Genomic DNA, 20,924 nt, shown 5'->3' with positions numbered 1-20,924 from the left:
GTGGGAAACAGAGTGGGGCTACCTAAGGCCTTCTCAGGACATCATATGTAATGAAGCCATCTCTGTTATACTATACCCACATTATAATGACACAGAATTCTTGTGAGACTATGGTGCCTAGGTATTTGGACAAAAAGAGAGAAGTATCGGAGTGTCGGTTGGGCCTGGGTGGGAAGAGAGGTCCAAGAAAGCCACCACTGTGTCTGTCTGTAACATGAAACTTTTTCTGTAGTCTAGCGAAAAGCCTGCTCTCCTCTGGTGCAAGTGTGGTAGCTATTGACAACAAAGTCAAGCAAGCTATGGATCTGGTGAAAAGCCATTTGATGTATGCCGTTAGAGAGGAAGTGGAAGTCCTGAAAGAGCAAATCAAAGAACTAATAGGGAAGAATTCCCAGCTGGAGCAGGAAAACAATCTGCTGAAGACACTGGCCAGTCCTGAGCAGCTCGCCCAGTTTCAGGCCCAGCTGCAGACTGGTTTCCCCGCCTGCCACCACGCAGCCACAGGGGACCACGCAGCCCCCCAGCCCAGCCGGCGTCCCGGGGCTCAGGGCCCACCGCGTAGCCGCCTGTGCCCGCGCAGAACTGGCTGCTGCGTGTGAACTGGACAGACCGGAGAAGATGTTCTAGGGAGGATCCGCCTCCACCGTCACCCATTTCATTGCTCGCTGCGAAGAGACGTGAGACTGACACATGCCATTATCTCTTTTTTCCAGTATTAAACACTCATATGCTTTTGGCTTGAAGAAGTTTCTTAGTTGGGTGAATTAAAGGTTAATCAGAGAATTAGTATGGATGTACTGGGACCTGATGCAGCTTGGCAGATAACTGAGAAATGGTTTAATTCATGCTGAGGAGCTGTGTGCCTTTCCATCCCTCCCGCTCCCTACCCCCTCTTCCCAGCGTTCTCTCCTGCTCGCAGGTAGTGTGCTACTCCGGGTTATGCAGCGTGGAGCTCCTCATTGGACTTCCCTCTCTCCTCTCCTCCCTCCATGAGGAACGTGACAGGGAGGTAAAAGTAAAGACTTAACTGATGGGGAACATAGTTCATTGTACCAACTGACGACTGTTACCAAAATCCATAAAAATACTAGTACTGTGCCTGTACTGAAACAGTGGATGACACAAAACTATTAGAGTGACAAAACGTTGACAGGTAGCTGGGACCTAGGCTAACTGACTATGAAGGTTGTTTTGCTTATTGTATATTTGTGTATGTAGTGTAACTGTTTTGTACAAAAGAGGACTGTAACTACTATTTAGGTTGTACAGATTGAAATTTAGATGTTTCATTGGTTGTCTGAAGAGGTGTGGGCTGTCTTTTCTATCCCAATCTACATAAAAACTTGCTACATGACAAAAACCACACCTAGAGAAATTGTAAGAATTTGGCACAGTTATTTGTGTAATCTGACATCTTCTAGCTGCTGAATATCCTGAAGTAAATCCCTGTTTATTGAAGTCTTTCGATTGAGCTGGTTGAATACTTTGAAAAATGATCAGTTCTAGCTAATGAAATGGATTTTCCCAGTAGGGGGGGTTCTGCATATTACCTGTAGGGTAGTTATATGCATATGTTTCTGTGCATGTTCTCCACACAGTTATAATGTGTCACTGTATTTAACTGTTGCACTTGTCAACTTTCAATAAAGCATATAAAATGTTGATAGAAAATAAAAATAAAAAAGAGAAGTATCACTGGGTAAAAGGTATATGTGAAGGGGCAGGGAATATATCAGATAATGTTTCACCTTGCCACATTTTCTACTCTTACAAAATCCTTGTTCCATCACAAAGAAAAGGTATGACATCTAGGTGTCACCTCTTCAAATAAGGTAGGAATATCATTGTTTTCCAAAATTTGTCTAGAAGAGTAATTCCCATACTCAAATCAGTAAGTGAGTGCTATCTTCTCCAGGATTCCCTTTTGTCAAGTGGATAAGGCTGGTTACTGGGTAGATTTTTCACCTCTTTCATTTAAGGGTGGTTACTAGTTGTCCCAGACCTAACTGCCGCCAGACAAAGCCTCCTATGCAGGATTGTATGATACAATGTAAGTCCCCCACCCCTGGGGCTTAGATTCCAGCATAAATCGATTTATCTCATCCTGGATTGATTAAGCAAACCCTAAGGTGACTAAATTTACCCTTGACTGGCAAGATTAGGTTTTCTACAACAGAAAGAATGAGTCTTAAAATGTATACTAAGATCAGTTATATAAAAACAGATACATTGCTTTACCCACTGAGCTTTATATCCTGGAAATTTATACCCACTACAAAATAAAAGTTACTATTAAAAGATTATGAAATAATCTATACAGTATGATCTCAAATACCTTGAAAAATGGATATGCATAGAAAAAGATTAGTAGGATATACTCTCAATTTTTCTTGCTGGTGACTCTCAAAATCTACAATTCTAATAATTCTTTCATTCAAGAAATTTTTATTGGATATTATTAGATATTGGACACTGGAACCCCAATTCCATAGCTTCATTTCACAACTTATTTCTCTTAAATTCCAGACTCATATAGAAAACTGCCTACTACACATGATGATTTGAGGAAGATAAATATTACTAACCAACTGAATGTCTGTGACCTCACATGGACTATCCTCAACAAGTTCAGACCAACCCAGCCCTGAATTCTTAAAGCTCACCATGTAAAAGGGAGGCCATGTGGCACAATGGCAAGACCTTGGGCTTTTAAGAGAGACACAACTGTGTTAGAACTCCTGCTCTGTCTCTTATTAACTGTAATCCTGGAAAGTGTAATTAACTTCTCTGAGCCTCATAGAGCATACTTAGGAAAAATATGAGTAATAAAAGAAATTCTCATTTCTACCTACAGAAATTTTGAGCATTTAAAGAAAATAAATTGGCAACGTGCCTAACAGAATTTCCATACTGGGCACTCAGCAAGTTAAATTCCCATCTCATCCCCTCCCTTCTGTAGCAGAGGTGACATTACTATAATGAAATAGCACAATAATGTGATAAAAAGCATTCGGAACTGCTACAGAAAAGTGAAACCAACACACATTTACATCATGTAGGAAATGCAATGCATTCTTTATTATATTTGGCCAAACCACATGAAGTTGCTGATATTTAATCATTTTTTACCTACGAAAACAATTTTATATATTTTACTAGTAAAATTATTTGCATATTGAATTCAAAGAGGGAGGAAAATCTTCATCTTTTTTCTATTAACTTGGGTTTTTTCCCCTTCTCCTTCTTTTGGATCTCAAGATAAACATCAGGCAGGTGCATAATATGAGTGTCTCTGCTATCCTGTTAGCCACAGAGAGACTATGGAAGCACAAAACTGCACTGATAGGTTTGCTGGTCAGGATGCTGGAGGGAGGGTCAGGATTAGTGCTTGGGTTACAGGACTGGAGACATCACTGATGACAGGGCCTTGGATGAATCACTTCTCCTTTGCTTTCCTGGAATGATTACCAGGATCAATTGGGGAGCCTGCCCAGCTGTCCTGGAATGTTGTGGAGACCTGTAAGACCCCAGCTAAGCAAAAATTTGGGGTTCTCAGCTGGGAAGATCTCTTAAGACCACCAAATTATTTTAACATAAATTAATTTGCAAGAATAACAGAATACTACACATTAGGCACACACATCAATTACTTATGGAATGCCCAAAAACACTTACGAAATACAAATGACCATCCAGATAGACATGGATTCTGCCCTCTACAACACTAAGGAAATTCACATGAACTGTGCCTGCTAGTGTGCTATGAGCTTTCCATGTACTGTCTCCTTTAATACTTAAAAGTAAATCTAGGAGGCAAGATCTATTATTTCAATTCTTCAGATGAAAAGTCTTACATTTCATTAATTGAATCTCACAGGATGTATGTGAGAGAGCCCAGAATTCACATCCAGCCTTGTTATTTCTCCAATCTGTGCTCTTTCCCCTTCAGGGCTTTGCCATGGGGCTGAGTTTCTGGAGTGTCCAGCTCTAGGCCTTTTAGCCAAATGACAAGCATGGCATGTCTGTTACCATCAAGAAACCAATAAACATTATTGAATGAGTGTTTGTAGGTGTATGACATAGCATGGTCAAAGGGAACAACGTGAGCAAAGACAACTCATGGGGATGATTGGCCTTCCTGAGACCTGAATCTGGGCTGCTGGGGCTGGACACCCTTCAGAAGGGAGTTCTTTGGTCTAGGATGGTCTTATCATTCAAAAACCCAACTATATATCTCAGGCAACAATATAGCACAACCAGAAGGCAAATGAGTTGTAAAAATTATCTGAGACTTGTTCTTCACTATCAGTTACATACTGATACATTAGCTCAAATTGAAAAAAGGAAATTTTAATGGAAATAGAACTAAGTATGAGTTAGATACTCCATTGAGTGCTCATCTTTGTTGCTGTCCTCCAGCTCAAATTGCAAGTTGAATTTTCTCATACAATTTTCAAACGCATCCTTGTTCCTCATCGAACTCCCCTGGGTTAATAAGGAGCTGTGAGATGAAAGCTTCATCAGTTTAGGGATGTCCAAAAGAAGTCTCGATGCTTATTTCTGTGTGTATGTGAGTTCATGTTCATGAGTGGGTGCGCATGTGTGTGTGTTTCTGCCCAAAGCAGTTCTGTGTCTTTCTATTTCTTTTGTTGCCATGTTCTCAAGCTTTCTGTCTTGTTCTCTAATTCAGATCTTTGTCAAAGAAAGTAAAGCTATAATTTAAGTGGATATAGGAATCATACTTGCCCTGGCTTCTTTGGTAGTTCTGTGTAATACAGCCTTGATGTCAGCCTTTACTGACTGAGGAGTGAACCCATGGAATGTTGATAGATGTTATAGTGACAAGCTAGGACATCTGGCAGATTACACATAAAACTCTAGAGATAAAAGTTCAAGAATAAAAGGGAGGCTTTAAGGCCAAGATAGTGGAGTTTCTAGGAAGCAAATATTTATTTGAATTTTGACTCTCCATTTGAGAATTGAGTGTTTCTTTGTCGGTTTTTCATTAACTAGAGTATCCCCTGTCATTCATTCACTTATCACATTATTCATTCTTATATTATTCCCAGCCTTGTAGTCTCTAGTGCTCAGTACTTTTCACTGAAAATTCTGCCAACATTTTCCTGATGAGTTTAAGTTGCTACAATATCCATTATATATTGGTATAATTTGTCCTTAACAAATGGAAAGAAAGAGTCCAAAATATAAAATGGTCACTGAAAGAGAGGCCTTTTCATTCCCTCATTTCTTTTCCAAACTCACTCCTACAAACAACTCCTCAGAACAATCCTGGCAGTCAGAGACATCATATGAAGACATTAAGGTCCAGACCCACCACCTGCCTCTGCTGTGACTCATAATATAAACATAGACCCTCTATGTAGCCTGTTTCCTAGAATTTTAAAATATAACCCACAGCTGGTGTCTCCCCTTCTGAGAGACCCCTGTGTATGAGAAGCCCTTTCATGTGTGGGCCAAAAGAGCCCTTGGTTCAGTGGAGCTTTACATGGTTTTTTAATCCTGAAAGTCTTCACAAACTCATGTCTTTCTCCAAATGTATTAGTACAATCTGAAGCACCACCTCTCCCATCCCTTACTCAATCATCCACTTCAAGCTTCTGACACAAAGAGCCCATCTCTTCTCCTCACCATCATCCAGACACAGTCAAGCTTTGCCCTCTCCCAGACATCTGTGTTGTGTTGAGAAGTCCTCAGGCATCGGTCTTCCATATCTGTCAATTAAGTGCTACTTGAGAAAATGACACAATGTTCAGATTCAATGGCCTCTCACCCAGGTCTGATACTGTGTATTTTAGTTTGCTGGTTTTCAAAATATTCTTTAGAAATAAATAAGGATTGTATAAATCTCTTGAAACTATTGCCCCTAAGAAGATTGTAACTCATTAAGAATGAAGACCCCACTCCCCAGCTTTGTGTAAATAATTCTAGAAAAATATAGGGTGGACAGAAAGAACAGAAGACCTAACATAGAATTTGGCAGGCTGGCCAGGAAGTAGACCTTCTGAAAGAATTATATTGGTTGTTCCATATCGATGTTGACCATCTAGCAAGGAGTTGGCAAATTTTTTTCAGTAAAGCTTCAGATAGTAAATGTTTTTGGTCTTTTGGGCCATGCAGTCTCCAGTCTCTGTCTCAACTATTCAACTCTGCTGTTGTAGTGCAAAAGCAGCCAGAGACCATATATTAGTATAAATGACTGGATGTGGGTGTGTTCCAATAAAACTTTATTTACGAAAGCAGAGAATGGGCTGGATTTGGCCCATAGCCTGTATTATAAACCCCTGATCTAGCAGATGGTGTATTCCATACAAAAGATCAAACCATGAGTAAGGGAAGGGCTTTGAAGCACATGTACCTGCATGTCCAAGTAATCAATATTCAAATCCTAAGTGTTAGTTGAGATATAAGGTTTTTATTCCTCAATTCAGTGCTTCTCACTCATTGATTATAAATGGACTCTTAGCATTGGTTAGTGCTGAGCACTTTTTATTAGAGTTGATGCTAAGGTCCCATGGGTACCTGCAAATCACTACAATATCTCTTGGAAGCTGGAATCATTATCTATTCACAAGTGGAAAGGGTTCAGGACACTAAAAGGTAACAGGGGGAAAAGAGGAGTTTTCAATTCCTAACACTTGGCACCACTATTATAAATAACTCGTTAGTATAGTAACAGCACTCAGAAGTAATATTCCATGCCAGCCACCTGTTTCTGCTGCTACTGCCAAATGCAAACACAAATAACCCCTAGATTCATTTTCTACTTGGCAGCATTCTTGGCTCCTTTTAACCTGTAAAGGTGGCTAATGTTATGTTAGTGTTCAAATAAAACCTCAAATTTTGAATGTCAGATGAAGAATAAAATAAAGCTAATAGGTAATAATAAAATTATATTTCCTGTATGCTTCCATTAATTTCAAAATTTACATAATCACACCACTGTAATTTTTGCTCTTAAGTTATCAAATCCTACCTTTGACATTTAAAAACACTGGCCACTATTTACATATATAATGTGTGGATTTTACTGGGCTGCCTTTCATTTTATTTTGAAATTACAGGAAGGGAGTTTGTTTTAACAGTTGTGCAGAGGGATGTTATTCCCCTTACATTTTCTTTTCATGTAAACCTTATTTAAGTCTTTAGTATTCACTGATTAATTTTCATCTGATACAGTGCTTATTTGGGGCCAGATAGATACACAGTTCTCTTAGATCACTTTGCCCTCATTTTCTGGAGCTGGGCATAAGGTCTAGGGTATGGAGTACATTGTTGGGGGCGTGGGGGCCTTCTGGTATTCAAATCTCTTGTCCAAGAAGGAATCTGCTGAGACATCTCTATCCCATCTGTTGCTTCGTCATCTGTTTATAACAGTGCATGGTATTCCATGGGCATTGGAATTAATCATCCTGAATACTCAGTCTTTTGCAACAAAGTTCCACCTACTGTCTCTGTACCAGGCTTCTTCTGATTACCTACTAGTTTTTCTCAACACAGGCCTCTGTTTATCCACAAGAATGGTGTGTGATCTGGTGCTTCATGATAGCCATTGTCCCTTGCAGATACCCTTTCCTTAGAGGCCAGAAATCCAGTATATCTAGACACACTTAGGTGGCTTTACAACTCATTTTGTTTTTCTTGTATCCTTCCTTAGTTCCGTTACATCATGAATCATATTGATGCCATCTATTCCTCAGTTTTCTTCCAAAAATATCTTTCCACATTTTTCCTAGGACTCTGACGTCTGTTTTTATCCCAAGCCTCCTAATGTGCCTTCTGGACACAGCTTATATTTTACTCAATAAATCCAAGTGCCTTTCATCCCTACCACTATAGGATTATTGCCAGATCTCTTTGGTTGCAGGAGTGGTACACAAATTCTTCAGTAACACATGTAGTGATTATTGTCATCTTTAGTCCCAGAGTTGGATAACAATCAACACTGCCAGTAGATTGTTATTCTTTAACTCTCAGGCTGTATGCTTATTTCCAAGTTATTTGGGGGGTGGGGGAAAGCATCTCACTGTAGCTTCTAGTTATTTATATTATCCCCTGTACTGTTGGTCTTTAAAAAAATTGATGACAAGCATATGGCCAGTTTCATGAAGCTAGTTTAGAAAATGGTCATATTTTCCTAGTCACTAGAGGCAGAGTTTTGGCATATGTTACTCTACTTACCTGATAGGTTTTCTTATTACAGGTCTCAACCTTAATTTTTTAATTTCTTGATTACAAATTCAATCCCAAATCCCTCATAGCGTGCTTGCTGTCATCCTGCATGCTATTTTCTCTCGCAGAAGCCCTTTCTCTCAGAGGAAAGCAGGACATTTTGACAAGGCTGATTTAATGCAGCTGTTATACAAAGGCTGCTTCAAAATGTCAGTGTTGAATGTCAAAAGACTTTTTTATTGCCAAGCTATGTACGCAACAGCCATCCCTGACCCTCACCCTATCTTTGACCCTTTCTTCCAAAGAACAGAACAATTTTTCTCTTAACATTTTCCACGTTCAGTGTCTGTGGTCAGTAGGTCTCTGTGGGCTCTGAGGCTATTTTTCAAGCACTCTTTATCCAGTTTCTCAGCAAAAAGTCTTACGTGAGATTTCCCCCACCATTTGCATCTTGATGAGACCACTGGCATTGCTCCTGCATCTGATTTACATAGTCTGGGGATTTACACTTTCCTATCTATTTTTTCTTTTAGTAAAATATTTCCTGAAGTAATTCCAATTTTTGAGAATACCTGTGGGATACCTTTCACTATCACCAAAGTGTGGCCTCACTCTTTTAACATTTCGCATATAATTTCTCTGAAACTATACCTTCATCTATATTGCATGGGGCCAAAAAGGAATTTACAGCATGTTAAATGTATTGGATATTACATAGCCTAGGCTTACATTAATACACCTAATAATTTCTGATGAAAATAATCCTCATTCTTTAATTTTTTATTACACAAATAGTACATGTTCATTATAGAAATTAGAAAGGGGAAAATCACTCTTTCTCAACTCCCAGTTTAAAATATTATTAATATTTTATGTATATATTTCAGTAATTTGAAGGTATATATATGAATTTAATTATTTTTTACAAAACAATTATAACTTTGTTGTAAAATTTTTCCCTATTTAATATATCCTGAATATGTTATTGCCAATGCAGCTTTCAAATGAAACTTTCAAATGAAGAAATTTCTTCATTTCTCTTTAAAGCTGTGGAATATTTTGTGGTTTGAAAGTACTAGAATGAAATATAGCTATCTTTTCTCCCATGGTAGAGATTTGGTCATTTCTGGTTTTTCACTATTTTTGTTCTGTTTCACTGTATAATTTTTCAATGTTACAAATGCTGCTACAATTAATTTTTGTACATACATGTTTGTATATTTAAAAGAGGAATTTTTAGGGTAAACTCATAAAAGTGCAGTTTCTGAATCAAACAGCATATATAAATTTTATTGTAGTAGATAATGCTAAATTATTTTCCAGAAAAAAATGCATCAATTTACATACCTTCCACATAGTATGAAGGCATGTTTTGCCACATCTTACATAGTGCTGGCTTTGAATTATATTTTATATTTTTTATCTTTGTCAGCCTGATAGGCACAAAGAGTAATTTTATTTGTATTTATAATTTTTGAATTATTAATGCCATTGAACATTTCTTTATATTGCTCTTTTCTCTAAATCTCTTGTTCCTATACTCTAACCATCTGTCTGTCGGGGGTGTAAGAGATCTTTACATATCAAATATAATTAACCCTCTTTCTGTAATATATGATGCAAATATTTTATTATTTTTTTTCATGTGTCTTTCAATGTTGGTGTAGGCAATGCAGAAAGCATTTTTTAATGTATTTTCTGACTAAAAAACACATCTCATTGAAAAATATTTGTCAATACAGTGACATACATTCAAAAACAATGTCATCCATCTACAGACTTGGTAGTTCTTTAACAATTCACATATAAAAGTGCAACTGGATCCAAAGCTGATGGTGACCAGAATGAGAACTGCACTAACTTTCTGACAGTCTGTGGGTAAATATCAGTCCACTGGGCTTCAGAATATTTGATATTAATTTAATATCTAGGGAACCTCCTAGATAGGTGACCTAGATCAAATTACTCAACTTTTCTAAGTGCGCTGTTCTATATAATGGGAATAATGACACTTACCTCAAAAAGTTGTTGTGAGAATAAGAGATAAAATTTAGCTGCCTCAAACACGTTTGGAAGTTGATCAATGTTAACTTCCTTTCCCCTATGCCATCTTCCCACCTTCCTAAGGCAATTTATGTATCTGAAGACTGACTGGAGACCATGTAATACATGTGGCCCACAGATCTAGGTTTCTTAGTCCAAGAGGCAAGATTGCAAATCCACTATTGATATCAAGAGATACTTATTTGCTCATTCAACAGATATTTATTGAGCTTGAGCATCTCCTACATGGAAGGCACCATCCTGGGTGCTAGAGATGCAGAAGTGAATAAAATGGAAGACCATGGGAAAAACGTACAATAGACAAATAGCTATTTACCAGTATGTTAGAGAGTGAGGCACTTTAATGTAGTAGTTAAGAGAAGCAAATTATAGTTTAGGGGCTCAAACTTTGCCAAAAGATGAGCATATGCCCCCAAAAATGCAATTCAATAAACAGAGTTATGTGGTAACAGTATCTGGATAGCTAAACTTAGCAAAGACTACCTGTAAACTCTTACTTTTTCTTGTTCTAGGAATACACATTCATTGATGCATTCAAAAACATTTACTGAGTGCCTACTATACACCAGGCACTATTTTAAGCTCAGAAGATATACAGAAGAGACTAAGATATACATAGTCCTCACCTTTCTATATGTTATTATTTAGATTCTGGGGTGGGGACATAAAATGAAACAAAAATTTAAAAAATAAAATAAAAACCAAAGTAGTACTATCAAGAATATGAAACAGAGTAAAGGCTAGAAGTAACTTTGAGCTACTTTAGCTTAGATGGTCAAGAAAGCACACTCTGAGAGGGTGAAATTTAAACTATTCCCTGAATGACAAGGAACCAGCCAAGTGAATATCTGGAAGAAGAAGGCAAACAGAAAAAACAAGTATGCAAAGGTCATAAGACAGGAAAGGAAAAGAAGGCCTGTGTATACAGAAAATAATGGGAAGAAATACACCAGAAGAGGGGTTATTATTGAGCAGTGGGAATATCTGTTATGTATATTTTGTTGTCCCAACTTAAACAGAGTTTCTACAATTTAATAGACATGAATTACTTTCATGATTGTAAAAATTCACAAAAAATATTTCTATTAAGAAGAAGTGGAAAATGTAATCTGGAGGAAAAAGCAAAAGCTTTAAAGTCAGACCCAGGTTGGAAACTGAACTGTGCCAGTTACTTCTACTGTTGACCCAAGGCAAGATATCTAAACTCTTTCTGAACCCCCATTTTCCAATCTAAAGAATGGAGGTAATAGTTCCATGTATTGCACATGTAGGGATGCTAGCACAGCACTTTAGCCATAATGCCAACTCTATTACCTGCTCGTCATGTAGTCATCAATGTTTCTTCATTCTCTCCAAGACTTACATTCTCCACCTATAAAAATGGGTTTAATAATGTTGACACTTCAGGACAGTCACAGGGGTTAAAAGAGTTAATGTATATAAAATGACAGCACATGCCACTGTAGACACACACTAAATGACAGATAAAATTAGTTTTCTATGAATGAGAGATTGATGTTTTTTTTAAACCCTGATATATTACCCAAACTTCTTAATAACTACATATTTACATTAAAGTAAAAATTATCCTCCTACAGTATTAACATATCTTAATTCTAGCTCTACAAATTTGTCCCACAGAAACACTTGCACAAGTTACAAGAATGTTTACTACAGCATTGTTTGAAATAGCAAACATTGGTAAATGTTCATCAATACAGGAGAGTTCCATTAATTACAGTAAATTCTTACTGTGGAAAAATGATGAAGCACTTAAAAGAAATGAGGTAGAATTATATGGACTAACATGGAAAGCAGTCCAAGATATATTAAGTGAAAAAAGGGCTGCAAAAAAAAACTATAAATAATACAAGCCCCTTTTCACCAAAAATTATTATTATATGCAGTTTATTAGTTTTGGAATAGAAAAATGTCTGAAAGAATAAACACTGATCTGTTAACAGTCCTGATAGCTGAAGGATGGGATCATAGGGCTCTTCTATCTCTTCATTATATATTTCTAAAATGTCTAGATTTTTAAACAAGGATCATAGATCTCTCATGTATACAGCAAAAGAAAAAATCATTTAGAAAGGAGGAGGTAACTAAATGCTGTGAAGAGATCACTTAAATGTAAAGACTGAGAGCTACCCATTTGACTTAGCAACAATGAAGTCATTTATGGCCTTGGTGAGAGCAATTTCATAGGACAGGTAGTGATACAAATACACTCACAGTTGAGAGTGAGGGCTAAGAAAGTGAAAATAAAGAATGTACACAATTCTTTCTAGTAGTTTGGATGGGAAGGGCAAGAGAGAGATAGAACAATAGCTGGAGAGGGATGTACAGGTAAGGAAAGGTCTGTTTGTTTGTTTGTTTGTTTACCTTTTTATGGGAGCAATTTGAGTATATTTAAAATCTATTGTGAAAGGACCTGGAAATTAAATTGGAATTACAGAAGAAATTGAGAACAATTGATGATGTAAGGTCACAGAGGAGGCAGGAGGGAAAGGGATCTAAAACAAAGATGAAGGGCTTAGCACTAAACAGAAAGAAAGATGAGATGGTCGAGAAGGTTCAGAGGTTTGAGAAGAGCGGGAAAAGTCTGACATGGTCACTGTGGAAACTGTCTAAGAGATGATAGCAGTAGAATACTGAAGAAACACTGGGCACACCTGGACTTTGAAACCTTTGAAATCTTAAGGCTATGTTATTTTTCTCAACAGCGTGAAACAATATGAAGAAAAAAAGGGAGGAAACTGGATTCATTCATTCATGGATAGGGTTTTTCCAGGTGGTTTTGAATTAGGGCAAAGGGGCAAGGGAGTTGAAGAAATTGGCTAGTCCAAGGAGAGGGATAACATGTGTATACAGCTTGTGGCAAGAGCAAGTATGACACATTTTAGATCCTAAGAATAGCCCATGTGGCTAGCATGCAGAGAGTAAGAAAAGTCATATGAAGGTAAGAGGAATAAATTCAAGAGATCTGTTGTGACCATAGTTAATAACAATGTACAGTTAGCCTTCCATATCCACAGGTTCCACATCTGCGGATTCAATCAACTACAGATTGAAAATATTCAGAAAAAAATTAAAAATGACAATATGACAATAAAAATCATCCAAATTCAAAAATATAGTATAACAAATATTTATATTGCATTAGGTATTGTAAGTAATCTAGAGATGATTTAAAGTAGATGAGAGAATATATGTGTAGGTTATATGCAAATACTATGCCATTTTATATCAGGGACTTGAGCATCCATGGATTTTGGTAGCCGTGGAGGTCCTGAAACCAATCCTCCCATGGATATAACTATATTACATTATTGAAAATCACTGAGAATAGATTTTAAGTGTTCTCACCACAAAAAATGATAATTATGTGATGTAATGAGTATGCTAATTAGCTCAATTTAGCCATTCCACAATGTATACCTATTTCAAGCATCATATTGTACACAGTAAATACATAGAGTTTAATTGTCAATTGAAAAGATAAATTAACTTTAAAGAAAGAAAAGTAATATGAAATAAGGTTGGAATAAAGGGCCTTGTAATCCAAGAAAAAGATTTTATTTTAAGTATGATAAAAATCCATTGGCAGAGGCCGGGCGCGGTGGCTCACGCCTGTAATCCTAGCACTCTGGGAGGCCAAGGTGGGCGGATCACTCAAGGTCAGGAGTTCAAAACCAGCCTGAGCAAGAGTGAGAACCCGTCTCTATTAAAAATAGAAAGAAATTAATTGGTTAACTAAAAATATTTACAAAAAATTAGCCAGGCATTGTGGCGCATGCCTATAATTCCAGCTACTTGGGAGACTGAGGCAGGAGGATTGCTTGAGCCCAGGAGTTTAAGATTGCTGTGAGCTAGGCTGACTCCATGGCACTCTAGCCTGGCCAACAAAGTGAGACTCTGTCTAAAAAAAAAAAAAATCCATTGGCATGTTTAGAAAGGGTAGTGACTTGGTATGTAATTTAACTTCTTAAATGATGTCTCTGGATGGAGAATGAATCAAGAGCAAGATTGATTAGACAAAGACACTAAGATCGGAAACAAGACAAGGATGTTTACTTCCACCACTTCTATTCAATATTGTATTGATGTTCTAGCCAGGGAACTTAGGGAAGAAAAGGAAATAAAAAGCATCCAAATTGGAAAAGTAAGAAGTAAAACTATCTCTATTTCCAGATGACATGATCTTTTATATAGGAAATCCTGAGGAAATCCACAAATAAACTATTAGAGTTAAACGAGTTTAGCAAGGTTACAGGCTGAAAAAATCCATACACAAAACTTATTTATACTTTAATGTAACAGCAATAAACAATCTAAAAATGAAATTCAGAAAATAATTTCATTCACAGTGGCATCAGAAAGAATACTTAGCAATAAATTTAACCAAGGAAGGCAAGAGTTGCACACTGAAAACTACAAAACATTGTTGTAAGAAATTTTTTAAAGACATCAATAAATGGAAAGGCATCAGTGTTCATGGATTTGAATACTTAATACTGTTAAGATAGCAGTATTCCTAAAATTGATCAACACAGTCAATACAATCCCAACCAAAATCTCAGCTGACTTTTTGCAGAAAGGCATAAGCTGATCCTAAAATTAATATTGAAATGCAAGGGACAGAGAATAATGAAAATCTTGAAAAAGAAAAACGAAGTTGGAGGATTCATACACTCCAATTTCAAACTTACTACAAAGTTACTGTAACCAAGATTGTGTAGCAATGGTATGAAAGGATATGCCTTTAGATCAACAGAACAGAATTGAGGTTCCAGAAATAAACCCTAACATTTTTGGTCAGTTAACTTTCCACAAGTATTCCAATACCATTCATGGGGAAAGAATAGTCTTTTTAACAAATGGTGCTGTGATAAGTGGATATCCTCATGCAAAAGGATTAATTTGAATCCCCACTTCACATCATATATGAAACTTAACCCAAAGTGGATCAATGACCTAAGTGTAAAAACTAAAACTATAAAACTCTTAGAAGAAAACATAGGGAGAAATCTTCATGTACTTGACTCAGGCAATGATTTCTTAGATATAACACCAAAGGCATAGGCAACAAAAGAGAACATTTTTAAAATTTAACATCGTCAAAATTTAAATTTTTTGCCTCAAAAATTACAAGAAAAGTTTTATCAAGAAATGAAAAGGCAATGCACAAAATAGGTTGAATATACTTGCAAATCATATACCTGATAAGGGTTTAGTATCCCGAATGTACAAAGAACTCTTACAACTCAACAATAATAAAAGACAAATAACCCAACTTAAAATTAGGAAATAATTTGAATAGATATTTCTGCAAAGAAGATATACAAATGGTCAACAAGCACATGAAAGGATACTCAACATCATTAGTCATCAGGGAAATACAAACTCAAACCACAATGACATGCCATTCAACATCTAGTAAGATAACTGTAATAAGAAAGATGGGCAATAACAAATGTCAGCAAAGATGTGGATAAATTGAAAGCCTCATACATTGCTGGTGGGAATATGAAATCATGCAGCCACTTTGGAAAACAGTTTCGCAGTTCCTCAAAGAGTTATAAATAGAGTTACCATAGACCCATCAATTCTACTCCTAGGTATATATACCCTAGAAAATTGAAAACATGTCTACTCAAAAATTTGTACATAAATATTTATAATAGCATTATTCATAGTAGGTAAAAAGTGTAAACAACACAAATGTCCATCAATTGATGCATTGATATACAAAACATGATATATCCATACAATGAAATATTTGGCCTTAAAACGAATGAAGTACTGATACAGGCTGCAGTGTGGATAAACCTCAAAAACATTATGGTAAGTGAAAAAAAACAAGATTTCATATTGTCTGATTACATTTATATGAAATAGTCAGAATAAGCAAATCCAGAGAGGCAGAAAATAGGTTAATGATTGTCAGGAGATGAGGAGAGGGGAAAATGGGGAATGACTGCTAATGGATATGGGATTTCTTTTGGGTGAGGAAAATATTCTGGAATTAGTGATGATTGTTGCAAAACTGTGTGAATATATTAAAAACTACTCAATTATGGGATTTAACTGGGTACATTTTATTGTATATGAATTAAATCTCAATGAGGAAGAAAGAAAAGAGGAAAAGGAACAGAAAGAAGGGAGGGATGGAAGGAGGAAGAAGGGAAAGAAGTAAGAAAGGGAAGAAGGAGGGAAGTTAAGAAGGAGAGAAGGAAAGAAAAAAGGAAGCAGGATGATAGAGAATTTGGTTAAAACTAGAGTAAGTAGAAGAAAACAAACTCAGTTTCTCCTATACTCTCTCACTCAACAATCAACATAGAAGACTTCTGTGACCAAATGTGTGTGGGTTTTTCCCCATACACGGAGCAAGCAATCAATTCTGCAGAGGACACCAGCTAGGCGTCCTTCAATTTAATTCAGACACTATCTACCTGGACATAGCATCAGCTCTCACAGGTTGAATGCTCAGTCCCCAAGACTCTCCCCCACATACACACCTCTGATGCCAGCCACAAACCCCGGGTTGTTTTACCTATGCTTCTCATTCACCCAATATAAACTGGAGCTCCTACAACCCCCTCCTTGTTTTCTATTAATTTGCTACAGAGGCTCACAGAACTCAGGAAACACTTACTTATGTTTACCAGTTAATTATAAAGGATATTACAAAAGATAAAGATGAACAGATACAGAAGGCAAGGTATGGGAAGGGGTTTAAAGCTTCTATCCCCTCCCTGGAAATGCCACCATCCAGAAACCTCCACATGTTCACTCCTCAAACCCAGTTCTTTTGGATTCTTATGGAGGCTTCATTACATAGGCGTGATTGATTAAATCATTGGCCATTGGTGATAAACTTAACCTTCAGTCCCTCTCTCCTCCCCAGAGGTTGAGAGGTGGGGCTGAAAGTCCCAACTCTCTAATTCTGTATTGTTCTTTCTTGTGAACAGCCCGCATCCTGAACTACCTAGGAGCCCCCAGCCACCTGTCATCTCATTAGCATATAAAAATATTGTTTTGGAAATTCTAAGGATTTTAGGAGTTGTATGCTAAAAAACAGAAGAATCCCATATATATTTCACAATATCACAAAGGGGTACAGAAAAGTAAGCATTTGCTCTCAGCAATTTCTCAGTTAAAAGAAAAATTTCACCTATGTACATTTTTTCCATTCATCTTAGACATTTTAGAGGAGAAATTGCTGCTTATTTGTTTCTAAAACCAGAAAAAAACATTAAATTTGCATTCTGAATTCTACACTCTCCTCAATGTCCACAATATTATCAGAATAGTTAAGATTTGCATGTGACCAAGTGTCTACTAATATTTCTAATTCAAAAATAATTTCAAATTGTTTTATCAGTTATTTTGGAAACAACTAATTTTTCTTTCAAAGCTTCTTTCAAAACAAATTTTCTTTCAAAATTTTTTTTCAGTATCATAACATTCAATTTCCCTCATTTGCTCTGACACTCTTCTTATTAGTGGCATCTGGTTTCAAGAAAGGAAAACTAAGTGTCCTAGTCAGCTCAGGCTGCTATAACAAAATCCCATAGACTGGGTAGCTTAAACAACAGAAATTTATTTCTCACAATTCTGGAGGTTGGTAGTTCAAGATTGGAGTACCAGTATGGTAAAGTTCTGGTGAGAGTCCTCTTCCAGGTTGCAAATTGCCAATTTCTCATTTTATTCTCACACGGCAGAGAGCTGGGAGGGGAAGCAAGCTCACTCATGCCTCTTTTAAAGGCACTAATACCATTCATGACAGCTCCACCTTTATGGCCTAATCTAATCCTAATTACCTCCTAAAGGTCCCACCTTCTAATACCATCAAATGTGGGGGAGTAGGGTTTCAACATACAAATTTTAAGGGGTCACAGACATTGAGTCTATAACAGTCACTGTCTTTTGCATATTTTGATATACAAAAAAGTAAAGCAAGGCTAAATGTTAACAACAGTGTGAAATGGAGAAATTCGGTATTTCTATGTGAAAATAAGGATGGTGATATAATTTTCCTGGAGTTTCATATTCCTGATAGTTCATATAATAAATGCTATTTACTCAAAAAATAATAAACAGACAAAGAAAGACAGTTAGGAGGCCTTCTTTATAGTAGTTTGGCTAAGAAAAGATGTTAGCTTAGACTAGCAAGCTTCCTTGTCGTAGAAATGAAGTTGGAGAAAAGCAGACAGATTCAAGATACACTGAGGACATACAATCAATAGGACTTGGGATAAAGTGGATGTGAAGGTGACAGAGAGATAAGAGCCATAGTTTCTGGCTGGTAAAAATGGGTGAAGCTGCCTGCCATTTACTGAGATAAGGAAGGTGGATGATGGTTATGTTGGAGGATAAGAGAGAGTAGAAATGATGAATTTAGTTTTCAGACATCTTGAGTTTAAGATGTTAAAGCGAAAGTAGGCTGTTTAATATCAGGCCTGAAACTCAGAGGAGAATCTCGACAGGAGATAAACTTGGAAGTTACAAGCATATAAATAAAATGTTTGGCTTTAAAATATATGTATCCTTTCATCCAGCCATCCTACTTCTAGGAATTTATACTAAGAAAATAGTTCAAGATATGTATAAGGTCAAAGCTGCAAGAATGCTCAACTTTGTAAATTCCTAATTTTGACATGGACTTGAATTTAGAGAAGGAGTAATTACTACACATGAAGGGCAGTAAGGAAGGTGCAAATGGAAGGAAGAAAGAATTCTAGGTGACTATAAACATTAGCAGAAACACAAACATACCACCACCTCCAGCAACACCACAAATAACAATAGTCAAGTTCTATTCTTGCAATCCTAGGATTTATATGGGTGATTTTGATCAGGGGGTCTGTGATATAGAGGAAAAAACAACATATTTTTTTCCTACTCTCATTCACTCAGTACAATACAACACAGAATACATCTGTGACCTCTGGTCATCAAAATGTATGGAGATTTCTCCCTACCAGCAACCAATGCTACAGCAGATTTTGCAGTGGACACCAGTTCGGCATCCTCTAAATTCAATTCAATTCTGACACTATTTACCTGAAGATAGTATCAGATTGTGCAGGTTGAGGGTTCAGTACCCAAGACTACTCCTCACTTTAGATGCCAGTCACAGCCCAGGTTGTGACCTGAGCTTCTGACTGACTGGCTGTAAATCAGGGATTCTCATGTCTCCTTCCTCTGTTCGATTAATTTGCTAGGGAGGCTCACAGAACTCAGAACACTGACATTTACTGGTTTATTATTAAGGATAGTACAAAGGATACAGATGAACAGCCAGTTGCATAGGGTGAGGTATAGGATAAGGGACTAGAAGCTTCCATGCCCTCTCCAGGAACACAACCCTCGGGAATCTACATGTTCACCTATTTGGGAGCTCTCCAAAACCTGCCCTTTTGGGGTTTTATGGAGACTTCATTATGTAGGCATGATGGAGTACATCTTTTGCCATTGGTGATCAACTCAATTTTCAGCCCCTTTCCATCCCTAGAGGTTGAGGCAGTGGTGAGGCTAAAAGCCCCAACCCTCTAATCCTGTCTTGGTCTTTCCAGTGATCGGCCGCCATTCTGAAGCTACCTAAGGGCCCCCAGCCACCAGTCATCTCATTAGCATACAGAAGACACTTTTTACTCAGGAGATTCCAAGGGTTTTTTTACAAGCTGTATGTCAGGAAATGGGAACTAAGACCAAATATATGTTTCACAATATGACAGGGGGCAATTTTTTTTAATCTGTCGATGGTACATGATGTTGCACAAATGTGGCATTTTCTTACACCCTTGGTGGAACCATGTATTGCCTCAAATTTGGTGATACTTATTAAAATAAAAAAATGTGAATGTTCTTTGATAGCAATTCACTCCTAAAAAGTTATCATACGAAAATAATGCCATATATATACATATATATATACACACGCACACACACATATATGTAATGTCCATTTCAGCAGGATTTGTAATAGGGAACAATTTTAGAAGGAGTCTAAAGGGCATTTGTAGCTGATTGGTTATATTAAAAAGTATACATTTATGGACTGGAATCCTCTGTATGTGTTAAAGGCAGTGAGGTGGAGCTATATGTACAGTCATGGAAAGGTGTCTAATATGTTGTTAAGTTTTTTAAAAAGCAAGTTACTAAAGATATACCCCATATAATCCCATTTTTTGCAAAATAATTGGATGCATGTGTGTTTTTGTATGTGTATGAGGGGGGAGCAGAAAAAAAGAAAAACAGAAAGAGAGTGGTATTTTGAAAAAAAAAAAACCTAGAATAGACACCTTCACAGGGGAATGGAGAGAAATAGGGAAATTTCACTTCCTAATTTACACAATATTAAATAATTTGAAATTGTGCAGCAAGCATATATAGTTTGTCATCAGAAAAAAAGTTAAAATTTCAAAACTTGAAGGAAATATTGAATATTAAATGATTTATAAAATAATATAGATATATATTTATTGACGTGAAATATAATTTACTGCTAACTGAAAAGAATAGCCTACAAACATTGTAAGCATAGGAAAATTGTAAGCATTGGAAAATAAATGCAGAATAATATGTTTTTAGTATTATCTCACTTTACCTAAAGAATATATATGTGCATTTCCAATGAAAAATTTCTAAAAGAATGTACTCCA

The 20,924-nt window shown here is 36.7% G+C and overlaps 1 pseudogene; it reads left to right on the top strand.

Moving 5' to 3' along the window:
• Positions 1-248: 248 nt before the first annotated feature.
• On the top strand, positions 249-746 carry LOC105873086 (TSC22 domain family protein 1 pseudogene; annotated as a pseudogene).
• Positions 747-20,924: the final 20,178 nt, after the last annotated feature.

This window comes from Microcebus murinus, chromosome X (genome assembly GCF_040939455.1).
Source record: "Microcebus murinus isolate Inina chromosome X, M.murinus_Inina_mat1.0, whole genome shotgun sequence".
NCBI lineage: Eukaryota > Metazoa > Chordata > Mammalia > Primates > Cheirogaleidae > Microcebus > Microcebus murinus.
Note: the sequence above shows the minus strand (reverse complement) of the source record. Positions and strands in the feature narration are given on the sequence as shown.